The sequence below is a fragment of the Cydia strobilella genome, chromosome 23 (genome assembly GCF_947568885.1).
Source record: "Cydia strobilella chromosome 23, ilCydStro3.1, whole genome shotgun sequence".
In the NCBI taxonomy this organism is placed as follows: domain Eukaryota; kingdom Metazoa; phylum Arthropoda; class Insecta; order Lepidoptera; family Tortricidae; genus Cydia; species Cydia strobilella.
The window spans coordinates 229,891-242,747 of record NC_086063.1 but is presented as its reverse complement, the minus strand read 5'-3'; the positions used below and the strand labels follow the sequence as shown (position 1 = coordinate 242,747).

The following is a 12,857-nucleotide window of genomic DNA, read 5'->3' as shown; positions in this document are numbered from 1 at the left end:
TAATCTAATAAATCATGCCTATTTACAGTTAATTTACAATTTAAAGATATTCATTTACTATTTAACAATAATACCAATTATATCCAGCTATATGCCTTTGCTGCGTGCTAAATAGAGGCAAAGAAGTGATATTTTGCACGTACAGTCGAGTTCATAAATATGTGTACATTTCTTCAACTAAGCCCATTGCAATAAGGTGAAAAAATGTATACATATTTATGAACTCGACTGTACGTGGGTTTCAGTCTATTTTAGTACTTCCACGAATATTGGCCGTGGGCGGCGCAGGAAAAAGGCTGCTCTACTTTGTGAAAAGAATGAAAAAAGGGGTACGTGATGAAATTGAAGTTCGTTTTATATTAGGACTTTATTGTAGGCATCGAGCTTTGCTCGGCAAATACATATTTACATATTATTTTGATTTGACAACTCGTTTTATCAGAAAAAAAAGGAAAAAAAAATCTTTGTTTTTTCAGGTTTTGTACCTATAAAATGAAAAATAAATACCAACCCATAATACAATCAAAAATGGGTGTAATGAGTAGCGTTTATAAATGTAGAATTTATAAATAAATATTATAAGTAGGTAATATGAGCAATCAAGAATTACAATCATTCTCGTCTAGTAAAAAAGTAAAATGTGCGTAAATACCTACTAGTGTAGTGTGTGTGTGTGTGTGTGTGTGTGTGTAGTGTGTGTAGTGTAAGTGTAAAAATAATGTATTCATGTGTTAAGAGCATTACCAGTCCGCCGGACGATATACCTCTGTCAGTTGTTCGGAACTGTCAAATTTTTGTTCTAACTGACAGGCCGATATCGTCCTGGACTGATAGTCAGTGGGCCCCTTAAGTAATTACTTTGTTTGTAACACAGTCTTCCCAGGGGCAACAAAGCAACTCGTTGCGGGATTAAAATATTTTGTTTGCATTTTAAATTAGGACAATCTATTCATTGTATTTGCTTGTGAATAAAGGACCGTATAGGTTACTATTTAAAACAACTACAAAAAAACAGTACCGTCAACCGGGGTGAATAGGGATGGCTGGAGTGAATAGGGACAAAACTTAAAAAGTGATTTGCCTGATAATCTATTAAAAAATACCCACACGAATTGTACTCTTCGATAAAAAACAATAATAGATTTTGTATGATATAATTTGTGTGGTTAGTTATAGAAACAAGGCCGGTGAATCACATTTTTTGTCCCTATTCACCCCAGCCATTCCTATTCACCCCGGTTCGGTTGACGGTATGCCGTCATTTAATGGTTTTCATCAGCAGTTTCATTTCACTAAATATCTCTTGCCAAGAGGAAATGCACAAGTTATTATAAATAATAAACAATCACTATAACATTTGAGAGTCATTATCTGAGAATAATCATGTCTGCGGTTGCGTCTAATTACCACGATTCTTTTCATACATTTTGTATGGGTCGCGGCAATTAGACCGGAGACATAGTTTTTGAGAATGACCCCTGAAGAGTTCCCTTAGCATTAGATCCTGGCTTAATGAAAATGAAAATCTTTCAATCAAGGTGTTATTTTTTAATCTGTTAAGCGTTTTTCGAATCCTAAAATGAAACACACATAAGAAACAAATATAACAAATATCTCGATGAATTGAAAACTACTAGATATATTATGAGAATCGCCTTCTTTCTAAAGTCTTTTAAAAATAATTTATACCGTCCTGTAAAATAACCTAATTTCATTGTTATAAGAAAATAAGTAATCAAAAACTTTCCCACGACTATAATTAAATGTATACCTTCTATTAAAAATAATTGTTTTAATTACTAATTATTACATTCGTCCATTATAATTATAGTAATCGGAAAACTCGCGTAGGTAATGTGGAAGTATTTTTTTAGTTATATTTATAATTGTGGACAGTTTTTACAACAAAATATACATTTTCAGTAATCAGTGTGTTTATTGTGTGTGTATTTTATAAGTTATTTTTGATAAAAATACCTTAAAAGCCCACTCAAGGAAATTAGTTTATTTTAACTTTAAAATTATTCGTTTATTGAGATATTTAAAATAGTTAGGGCTGTCAAGATGAAAAACAATGAAAATAGTAAGGAAGCCTTTTTATGAATTACTTTTAATCCCAATATTTTTAATTACGGTATACCCACACACCATAGGGATCTACCGTTTTTCTTTCCTTATCTCTTTTTTATAGTATTATCTTTAATAAAATTATAATGTTTAAATGACATATAAGCCTGCAAATCAGCCTATACTAACTATTATTTATTTTTGTGTCATCAATAAGAATAAAGTGCTTCCTTAAACCCCTAGAAGCTTTTCGCATATAAGCTCACAAATCTGCTAAGCTTCAGAACTTCACGATTATATCCACATAACAAATGTTTATATTCTATGTTGTTTTTTAGGGTTCCGTACCCAAAGGGTAAAAACGGGACCCTATTACTAACTAAGACTCCGCTGTCCGTCTGTCCGTCCGTCTGTCCGTCTGTCTGTCTGTCACCAGGCTGTATCTCATGAACCGTGATAGCTAGACAGTTGAAATTTTCACAGATGATGTATTTCTGTTGCCGCTATAACAACAAATACTAAAAACAGAATAATATAAATATTTAAATGGGGCTCCCATACAACAAACGTGATTTTTTTGCTGTTTTTTTCCGTAATGGTACGGAACCCTTCGTGTGCGAGTCCGACTCGCACTTGGCCGGTTTTTTTTACTTAGTTTTTATAACATAGCAAAAAAACAGGTACCTTTAAAAAAGAAGTTATAAATATATAATTTGGTCAACCGTGCATAAAAGAAATATTATTTAGGTAAGTAGGTTTAGCGAGCTTTCCTAATCCCTTAAGCTTTTGGCATATAAGCTCTCAAATCTACCAAGCTTATCTGCACGATTATCTGATTTTGTTGACCGACCGCTTTACTATACACAATCACATTAAGTACCTATATCTACCACAATATCTAAAATCTTCTTCCTTTAAACATTAGAAGCTTTTGGCATATAAGCTCGCAAATCTGCCAAGTTTCAAACTTTACGATTATCTAATTCTGTTGACCGCCTATTGCCAAACTTTATTGTTTGTGTTCTAATATGTTACGAGCCATAACCGACTGAAGGTTAACTGGAATAGATTTTTCGTGGAACATAAGGTTAGTTAAAGGGTAGTTATTTATGAAAATTCACATAATTTATTTACATTTACCGGTGATAAATGTTTAACTATTAATTTTATGTTTGTCTGACATGTAGAGAATCAATACGAAAATCTAATTTAACTTGTACTATCTAATTTGCTACTTACCTAGCTACTAACAAATTTATATGAGTTCAGTCTATTCTTGGAATTAAGTTATGCCTTTTCTATGACATTTTACTCTCGAAATATAATTAAATGTAACTGATCGACCGTAAATTAAATTGTATTAAAGTACAAAATTAATGTTATATTTTCTATTTAAGTATATTCCAAATTCATTAAAACCCATAGAATAAGAAGTTTTCATTTTTGTTTTTTTATTAGTTTGGTTATTTTGAGCTGAAAATTAATTTAGTACATTATGTATTCATATCCCTAACTGCTTATAAGATATATGGATATATCTAGCCATTCCCTGGAATTTTCCCTATTGAAAATTTCCCGAGAAACCATATCGACTTGTTAATATAGCAATAACCAGAAACAGGTGGTTACAATCATTTTTACACCATTCCAAAGCTATTCAATATACTATTTTGTGTGTTATGTTTTTTTTTTAGATTAATTTTAATTATTTATTTTTAGTTATTTTAAAATTTAATTCAGGCAACAAGGCCCATATTACATATAAGTACCTTATAGACTAACATATTAAAATTTCATAAACTTAAAAACTAAACACTATCTTGACCAATTGTGAGTTGTGACAGTTAAATTTATTACATAATCCCACCGCTAAATTTCCCATCGCCTGAAAACGTGGTTAAAATTTTCCCGAGAAAATAGCACATCTAAATAAAACGTAACAGATGACTGTCATCCATACAAATAGATTAATATTCCGCTCTATATAAAAATTTGTAAATCTAAAATTAAACTTACAATTCGCTCAGTATCCAAAAATCCACACAGAACGAGCACTAAATCTTTAAAATTCACAACACAGCACACCACATTGCATTCACTACGAATTCGTTCGCGAAGATTCGTTCGACACGTCCGGGCGCGACGGAGTCTCAACCGACACTGATGGTGAACCCCGGGATCTGTCGCTGTGTGGGTGTATTATACACAAGATTGACTATTTTTAAACCTTATTTTGAAGACAATAAGGGTTACGGTGAGTCAGTTAAATGTTGGTGTAAGTGTAAGGGTGGTTTTGCGTATGTGTGCCAGGTCACAAGTAAGAACTGGCACATTTCGGTTAGGCTTTTTGTATTGAGAATTTTAAGTGTAACGTATTAGTGCTTGGGTCGAGTGGACTATTCTCTTTAGTGACGCGTTACGGGAAAATTTCACGGAATTTTCTCGTGGAATCCCGGGGAATAAAGCGCTTGCAGGGTTATTTCTGGTTACATTTTAATTTCTGGGAATATTGAAAATTAATTATTTGCGATGACATAATTCATGACGGATGATCACGGGAAAATGTGGAAATGTTTTGCTATATGAATTGGGAATATTTAATTTTAAGTGACGAACTTTGCCGAATATTTATTTAAAATCATTTGTAGTAAACGTCTAGTTTCTGTCTGTATTGACATTTGTATATAATAAGTGACGATCATAATATAAATTCGTATAGATTAAGTTAAAATCATTTATAATGTAATTTAATATTATGAAATAAATAAATCTAAATCTAAATCGTCGAAAATGAAATATATAAATATGATCACGTCACTTTTCCTAGCATTTGTCAATGATACATTTTAATTTTAATTGGCGTAAAAAAACTACTTATAGTTAAATAGAGCTAATCGGACCAAGCTAATTCTTCATGATATTTGTAATGACAAAGTGAGGCTATGGCATCATTAATGTTAAACTATGAAAACATGCCGTTGGTAATGTCACAATTACACTTTATTCTGTTCAAGGGAGCACCTGCACAGTTAGCTTGGACGGACTCTAGGTATGTGACTGTCATCTTCGCTAAATATGACCCCTATCCCTAAAGTTAATCAAATCCTAAATATACATATAGCAACACTGATATGACCTAGTATTCTACATAATCTAGCTAAAAGCCCTATTTCACCCTCAGGGAGCCATATAATATGATTGCAAATTGTGTTAAATTTGTGCGAACTTTCTCTACGAACTATATTGGCTTCGGTTACCGCGATAGTTATTCATAGAATAAAATAATTTGAACTGACCGGAACGGACGGAATATGGCTTATAATGAATAACCCTTTCATATGTGTGTGGTAGTCAAAAATCGTAGTTTCAAACCTCGTTGTGCGCTACAGAGTAGGTAAAAAAAAATGTTCTAAAAAAATGCAAAAAATCACTAATGGTCAGGATCCTTATCTTACTCGTACACAGACAAGAGGTTAATAATAATAATACATATCGACATTTCGAGCCTCGTGGTCAACGGATACACTGAAATAGTAATTTACGATAATTACGATACAAGTGCGGAAAAGAGGAAATTCGAAACGAGTGACGATAAATTGAAACACGACCGCAGGGAGTGTTTTAAATCGACACGAGTTGCGAATTACCTAATTATAAATTCAAAAGTGCTTGTTGCTAGGCCTATTTGAATAAAGATTATATTGACTTGACTTAACTTGACCTATTCGCACGTGTATCGTACAACGTTTTACAGTACATATGGCTCTTTAAACTTTCGACATATGCACGAAAAGTGCTCTTTTACGCACTGTAAAAACAATATTTATTGCATTAAATGAGCTGTTACATGCATATTTGATGCAATACATGGCAGCATATATGCATACAGCAGTTCATTTAATGCATCTGACCTGTATGATCAGATTTAATTTCTCATTTCGTTTTACGGTGTTAGTGCACTAACACCGTGAAACTAGTAATTAGGGTCATATACTTTTGTGACTGACTAGTTTCTGTCCAAACTTCATCTTCTTATAAACCGTGTGAAAATTCTACCTACTATAACCTTTCCTGGGACTGTGCTGGGACTCAAAACTGTCACCAAACAAATTTAAAAAACAATCTCCACACCAAATTTCATCTAAATCGGTGCAGCGGTTTAACCTTGAAGGTGTACTGTAACTGCTGTACTGTAATAAATTACTTTGGAATTTGTAATATAGAATTACTATGGCGTTTGTGCTTGTCATCAAAATTATCTTCGAGTCATGGAGACTGTATAAAGGAGCCAAAACTCTATGTATGAAAAGTGTCCATCAAAAAACAGTAATTAGGCGGCGCCACCATACACCGAAATACTACCAAAAACAACCTACGTAATTTGGTCGGGTTATTTGTTGCCTTATATGGTTCATGTTATACTCATGCCCCAGAGCCTAACTAGCGCCACCGGAGAGATTAGGAACTATTATTTAAAGCTTAACGCGGTCACTTTTACAACAATTCTGCCATAAGAGATTGCGATCCTTTCTATACCATCCATACTTCGAGTCGTGTGATATGACGGGTGTGTGACATTTATGACATCACTAGAGGGAGCCCGGGGCAAGGGGTGACAGTTACATTAAAATTGACAGTTTTACTTTACGTCACTTTCGACCCTTACAAAATGAGTAATCATAATGGCAGATGAAATTGGCAGTGTTAAAAATGTTAAAAATTATTGGGTTTAATTTTGTTTTGGGTTTGGGTTTGTGGAGGCGGATCTGTGAGCTCGGCGTCGGCGAAAGCTGGCGTGATATCGCTTTGGACCGGTCAGTGGTTAAAAAAATTTTTTTTTTTTTTTGTCTGTAAGTAAGTTAATTTTGTAGTATATGCAAAAACATTAAAACTAAGATACGTATAAAAATAATACATTCCGTATCATTATTCATTATTTTAATTGAATCGAACTTGCAAATCAAATTAATTACTTTTTAGAAATGTTGAAACATCGGTATTTTACTTGAATTGTATTAAGTTCAGTCTGATTGTTAATTTAGAATTATGGTATTCGAATATAACGTTATAAATTGTTATATTATGTCGGATATGTCGGCTTCAAACTGCCTACTATTATAATAACATATTTTATTGATAATAATCGTCTAAAACACAAAAACACTTGTGTTACACAAACCTGTGTATTTTCCAAGATTTAAGTTTGAAGTTTGCGCGCCAAGCGGGACGGTTTGGAAACTCAAAAATGCTCAAAATCCCATACAAAATGACACTTTGACGCAAAAGTGTACGTCACGTCACGCTGTAGAATAAAATGTACACTAGGGGTACAGATAGACAAAGTACACTATTATTTATTCTGTGGTACAGTTTAATACGTTAAAGGAAAAACTTGATAGTTGAATCTTACTACATATTTTTTTCAAATGTGGTAGGCGGTAGAGCTCCAATAAGAAAAGTTTTTTTAACGATTTCTACACAGACGAAGTAGTGGGCGGCGGTTAATAATGTATGCTTAAGAGTTCATTACAGTAAGTTCTAAATATGTTCTAAATCACCACCTGCTTGTGATGACAGAATAATAAAAACCGGATAAGTGCAAGTCGGACTAGGTACTTTTTAGTATTTGTTGTTATAGCGGCAACAGAAATACATCATCTGTGATAATTTCAACTGTCTAGCTATCACGGTTGATGAGATACAGCCTGGTGATAGACAGACGGACAGACGGACAGAGAGACAGACGGACAGACGGATAGACAGACAGACAGACGGACAGATGGACAGAGGAGTCTTAGTAATAGGGTCCCGTTTTTACCCTTTGAGTACGGAACCCTAAAAATATTACAGATTGATATGAGTACAGTTCGTTCTCTTATAGACACAGGTGCTTATTTTGCACGTTTTTTTTCTGTGTCGTCAACATTACGAGTCGTGACATTTACGACATCATAGGGGGAGCTCGCGGTGAAGTAATACAGTGGTATTAAAATGGACAGTTTTACATCACGGCCCTAAGCCCTACTCCCCGTGGGACCGAGTTTGGTCCCCAACAGTTATGGTTGGACGGTCGTCGATGACTATGTTAATTTTGTACTGCTTATCGGTATAAAAGTAGTTGAATATCTCTTTATTTGAAGCAATTGAAGCATTAAGCTTAGAATAAATTTAAAAGTGGAAAAATTACTGCCTTGGGTGAGACTTGAACTCACGGCCTCTGGCCCAAGTCTCATCCAAGGCAGTAATTTTTCCACTTTTAAATTTATTCTAAGCTTAATAGCATCGATCACAGACGTTTCTGCTTGTTAAAAATCAATTGAAGCATTGCCCAATACCCAACTAACGGATGAAAAATGAAAAAAGATAAACGTTGCTAGTGGCCTTTAAACTAACACTTCATCCATTTTGACAAACATTTTATAAGATAAAGACTAAAATATTATTAAGGCGACAGAACGGCGTGGCTCCGTTGAATCATCTGCTGTAGCCGCCGTGCAGGTCTCGACGACAAATAAAAAGACTTCGATTTGAAGTAAACGTGTAATATATAGGTGCTGGTTACGAGGTACAGTTGACAACAACGGTTAAATGGTGTAGAAGTGGTGGTTCTAGTATGGAGGCTGTTGCGAAAGTGATTAAGCTAATTTTGAATGGTAAAAAGGTAGTTAAATTTAGGTGCCTCTAATTGGCCGCGATACAAGTTATGTGGAGCGCTCCTATTGGTGCATTTAAATAAGCCTCCGCATAGTAAGCGAGCCCGACGGCTGCGTTTTGCTACTGCATTATACAAATAAAAGGTTGCGTTCGCAACATCTGCACTTATGTCGGATTCAGCAGTTTGTATTTATACTTATATACATTATTAAAGGGGAAGTATCAGCTATATAAACAACATTTGAAACTCGATGAACTATTTCATGTTCCTTATCTTTTGAATGTTGAAATACATCAGCGTTGCATTTTAATTAGTATATTTCTAGCTTTATACCGTCCCCTGAGCGAGCCCTCAACTCGCTCCGCTAGCGTCAGGAATAACGCGTAGCAAATGGAAGTGTCACTCGTCCGACCGCGACGCGACGCTCGCCGTCGATTGGGACAAGAACGAGGACATTCGGACAGAGGTCCGGCTCGCAGGACCACAAGTAATTACAACTGTAGCATACGAGCCTTGACTATAAAAGATCACTGTTTTATGGTCTTCCACACAGCTCTATGAATTGAAGGGTGTCTCTGAAAAAACGTAAGGTAAGAAACTACCTACCGGTCCACCTCGTAGTGATGCCTAACTAACCTACCAGGGGGTCTAGCCAAGATTACCATCGTTGATAGAAAACGCCAATAGAACCGTAAATGAAGTATGGGTGACCATTTCCATCATCCCGATCCCGATACATTTTTAGAGTTCCATGCCCAAAGGGTAAAATGGGACCCTATTACTAAGACTCCGCTGTCCGTCTGTCCGTCTGTCTATCCGTCTGTCTGTCACTAGCAGTCACCCTATCTATCTATATATCTACAAAATAATTTATACAAAAAAGCAAACATAGAAAAGTATCCACTTCAAAAGTGTACTGCAAAGTGAAAAACCACCATAACAAAGGCTAGATTCTACATTAAATCTAGCCTAGATTCTGAGCTACAAGTCTAATGCTGCCAATGTCATTACAAGTTGTTTAGAAGTCCCCGCTTGCTCAGACTTGGGTTAGGTACTCAATAGTACAGTAACTTGTTTAATTTGTTTCGAAGTTTCAAAGTCGTCACTGTTTAAACATGTTCCATTGATTTATTGAATGTATTGAAAGTTAAGTGTAGCTGTAGGTAAATAATAAAGGTGACAGGATTACTACTGCAACAGTAATAAAGGTAACGTTCTGATGCCTACCGCAGCTTGTGGCATCGTTATTTCCACCTTTTCCGCTCAAATCTATTAATTTCTTTGATAAAATGAGTGACGGAATGAACATCACAATCACGGCAGTAATACGGCGGAGAACGCCCAGAGTTGGGGAAAAATTATTGTTACCGACGCGCGGTAACACAATACTTATTTTCAGCGTATTTTATTTATTTATAATATATTTTATCATTCTCAGAAATAAGATACTGTTTTTTCCATACTGACATGTTTATTTACAATCGCTACCATGACAACGTCAAATATATTCATGACATAAGTAAGGCGTAAAAAGGTAAGTAGTGTAGGTCTTTAAGGAGAGTCCGCAACAATTATCTATTTACGAATAACCGGGAAGATAACTAAATCATCTTTTATTTGAAATACCTAAATAATCCGTCATTTGTTATTTTGAATTTATCTAGATCAGTTTCATTTTTATCTAGATAAATTAGCTGGGATTTTAAATAAAAGATGAATGTCAATAGTGTGTCAGTGTGACGGTTTGACCCGACGTGACATTCTATAAATTTATTATTATAAGTATGGATGGTATAGAAAGGATGCCAATTTCTTATGGCAGAATTGTTGCAAAAGTGACCGCTTTCAGCTTTAAATAATAGTTCCTAATCTCTCCGGTGGCGCTAGTTAGGCTCTGGGACATGAGTATAACATGAACCATATAAGGCAACAAATAACCCGACCAAATTACGTAGGTTGTTTTTGGTAGTATTTCGGTATATGGTGGCGCCGCCTAATTACTGTTTTTTGATGGACACTTTTCATACATAGAGATTTGACTCCTTTATACAGTCTCCATGTAGATCAGTTTCATTTTTATCTAGATAAATTAGCTGGGATTTTAAATAAAAGATGAAAATGAAAATGAAAATGAAATGAAAATGAAAAAATGAAAATGAAAAATTGTTTATTTTGGTTAAAACATTTCACAATTTACAATTTAGTTATGCTTGGAATCTCCTTGTAAGTATTGTAAATACTTGTGGCAGAAGACCCCGCTACTACTATTAAGGGTTTATAAATAGTAACCGAACATATCATTTGAAGTAATATTTAGGTGAAGATATTATATAATTAGTATGAACTTTAGCTAAAGTAAAGTTTAACATATAATTTATTACAATTAAGTAAAATTAAAATTATTATTTAAAATTAAATTTAAAAACAAAATTATGATATAATGTTGAGAAATTAGTGCACTCAAAACAATTGAATTTACAAAATTGAGATAAAACCTGTGTGTGTGTGTGTGTGTGTGTGTGTGTGTGTGTGTGTGTGTGTGTGTGTGTGTGTGTGTGTGTGTGTGTGTGTGTGTGTGTGTGTGTGTGTGTGTGTGTGTGTGAATGTGTGTGCATATGTGTGAATGTGTTTATATAATAACCGTAGTGATTTAAATATTTTGAAATATGTCTAACGATAGTTAAATTTTGATTGATATGAATATGTTTGAAAAAGTTGTTTTTTTATTTTTATTTTATTATTGTTGCAATATTTAAGATACGTGATATATTAGGTTTTCAGTTTCCTTGTAACTTAGGTTAATTAACCATTCTAAAAGTGTTTTCTTAAAATTATACGATTGCAGTGAATAAATCGAGATAATATTATTTATATTATTATACAAGTAGGCAGAATGGTAAACAAATTGCCTTTTGGCGAAAAGAGACTTTGTGTTAGAGAGGACAACTACTTTATCTTTTCTTCTTTGTGTTGACGTAGGTGGTTTATAGGTTAGAGTCCTATGTAACTTTAAGGTCGTGTTCAAAATATATAATTTTCTTACGCTAAGCAGTTTACACTCGTTGTATAGTTCATCTGTTGGGTATCTATATGATTTAGAGAACATAACTTTAAGTAAACATCTTTGTCCCCTTTCGGTATCAATAAACTTAGATTTATTTGCTCCACCCCAAACTGGAATACAGTATGTCATGACGGATTGAGCTAACGTAATATATAGTTGTTTTAATAGATTTTTAGTGGTAATGTGCTTTAATATTTTAAAAATCCATATTAACTTTCTGATTCTATTATTAATGTACTCAATATGATTGTGCCATGATAGTCGCTGGTCGACAATTATCCCAAGGTATTTTGTGAAAGCAACCTTAGCAATTTTCTTACAATTGCAGTTTGATAAATCTATTTGACGACAATCATGTATTCTTAAACTTAAAGTAGGAGGTGGTTGTGTACTTTTGTATTTTGTGAAGCAAATATAGTTTGTCTTGGCCACATTAAGTGTGAGAAGGTTTAAATTTAGCCACGAAGAGATTTCTTGGAGTCCTTTCTCTCTCTGGTAGTATTTCGGTATATGGTGGCGCCGCCTAATTACTGTTTTTTGATGGACACTTTTCATACATAGAGATTTGACTCCTTTATACAGTCTCCATGTAGATCAGTTTCATTTTTATCTAGATAAATTAGCTGGGATTTTAAATAAAAGATGAATGTCAATAGTGTGTCAGTGTGACGGTTTGACCCGACGTGACATTCTATAAGTTTATTATTATAAGCTTACTTCAATAACAAACGAGGCCAGTTATCTTCATCTAGATAACTTATCTAAATAGAAAAGTTGTCAACGCACTATTTGTGATTGCATTTATCTTCGAATAAATTTATTTGAAACGATTTTATTTGAAATAATTATCTAGATAAGAAATTATCTAGATACCAACTCTGAGAACGCCACTGTTCATTACTTTTCTGTTATACAATAATTAAGAAGGCTAATTCCCAAAACCGACAATCTGGGACCGACAGGCTTGACGCAGAAGTGTGAGGAGAGTGAGGAGACCCGACCCCATAATAGATAGCGGGTGCAGGGACGGACAAAGGAGAAGAAGAAGACATTGTTCTTGTATTTAGTATG

General features: G+C 34.1%; 1 protein-coding gene and 1 long non-coding RNA gene across 14 annotated transcripts in view; one reads left to right on the top strand and one right to left on the bottom strand.

Annotated features, from left to right (window-relative positions):
• The window catches only part of LOC134751771 (hemicentin-2-like), a 634,647-nt gene extending 630,140 nt beyond the window's left edge, over positions 1-4,507 (bottom strand). For 5 of the 13 annotated variants that reach the window (XM_063687233.1, XM_063687238.1, XM_063687236.1 and 2 more), the window contains exon 1: positions 4,084-4,504. The gene's annotated coding sequence lies outside the window, so the exon portion shown is untranslated. Of the gene's footprint in view, positions 1-4,083 lie in introns of all 13 variants that reach the window. The other 8 variants (XR_010128692.1, XR_010128693.1, XR_010128696.1 and 5 more) reach the window with 4 other exon arrangements.
• LOC134751805 (uncharacterized) overlaps positions 1-12,857 on the top strand; it is a 149,966-nt gene that overhangs the window by 136,849 nt on the left and 260 nt on the right. The gene's annotated exons all lie outside the window — the stretch shown is intronic.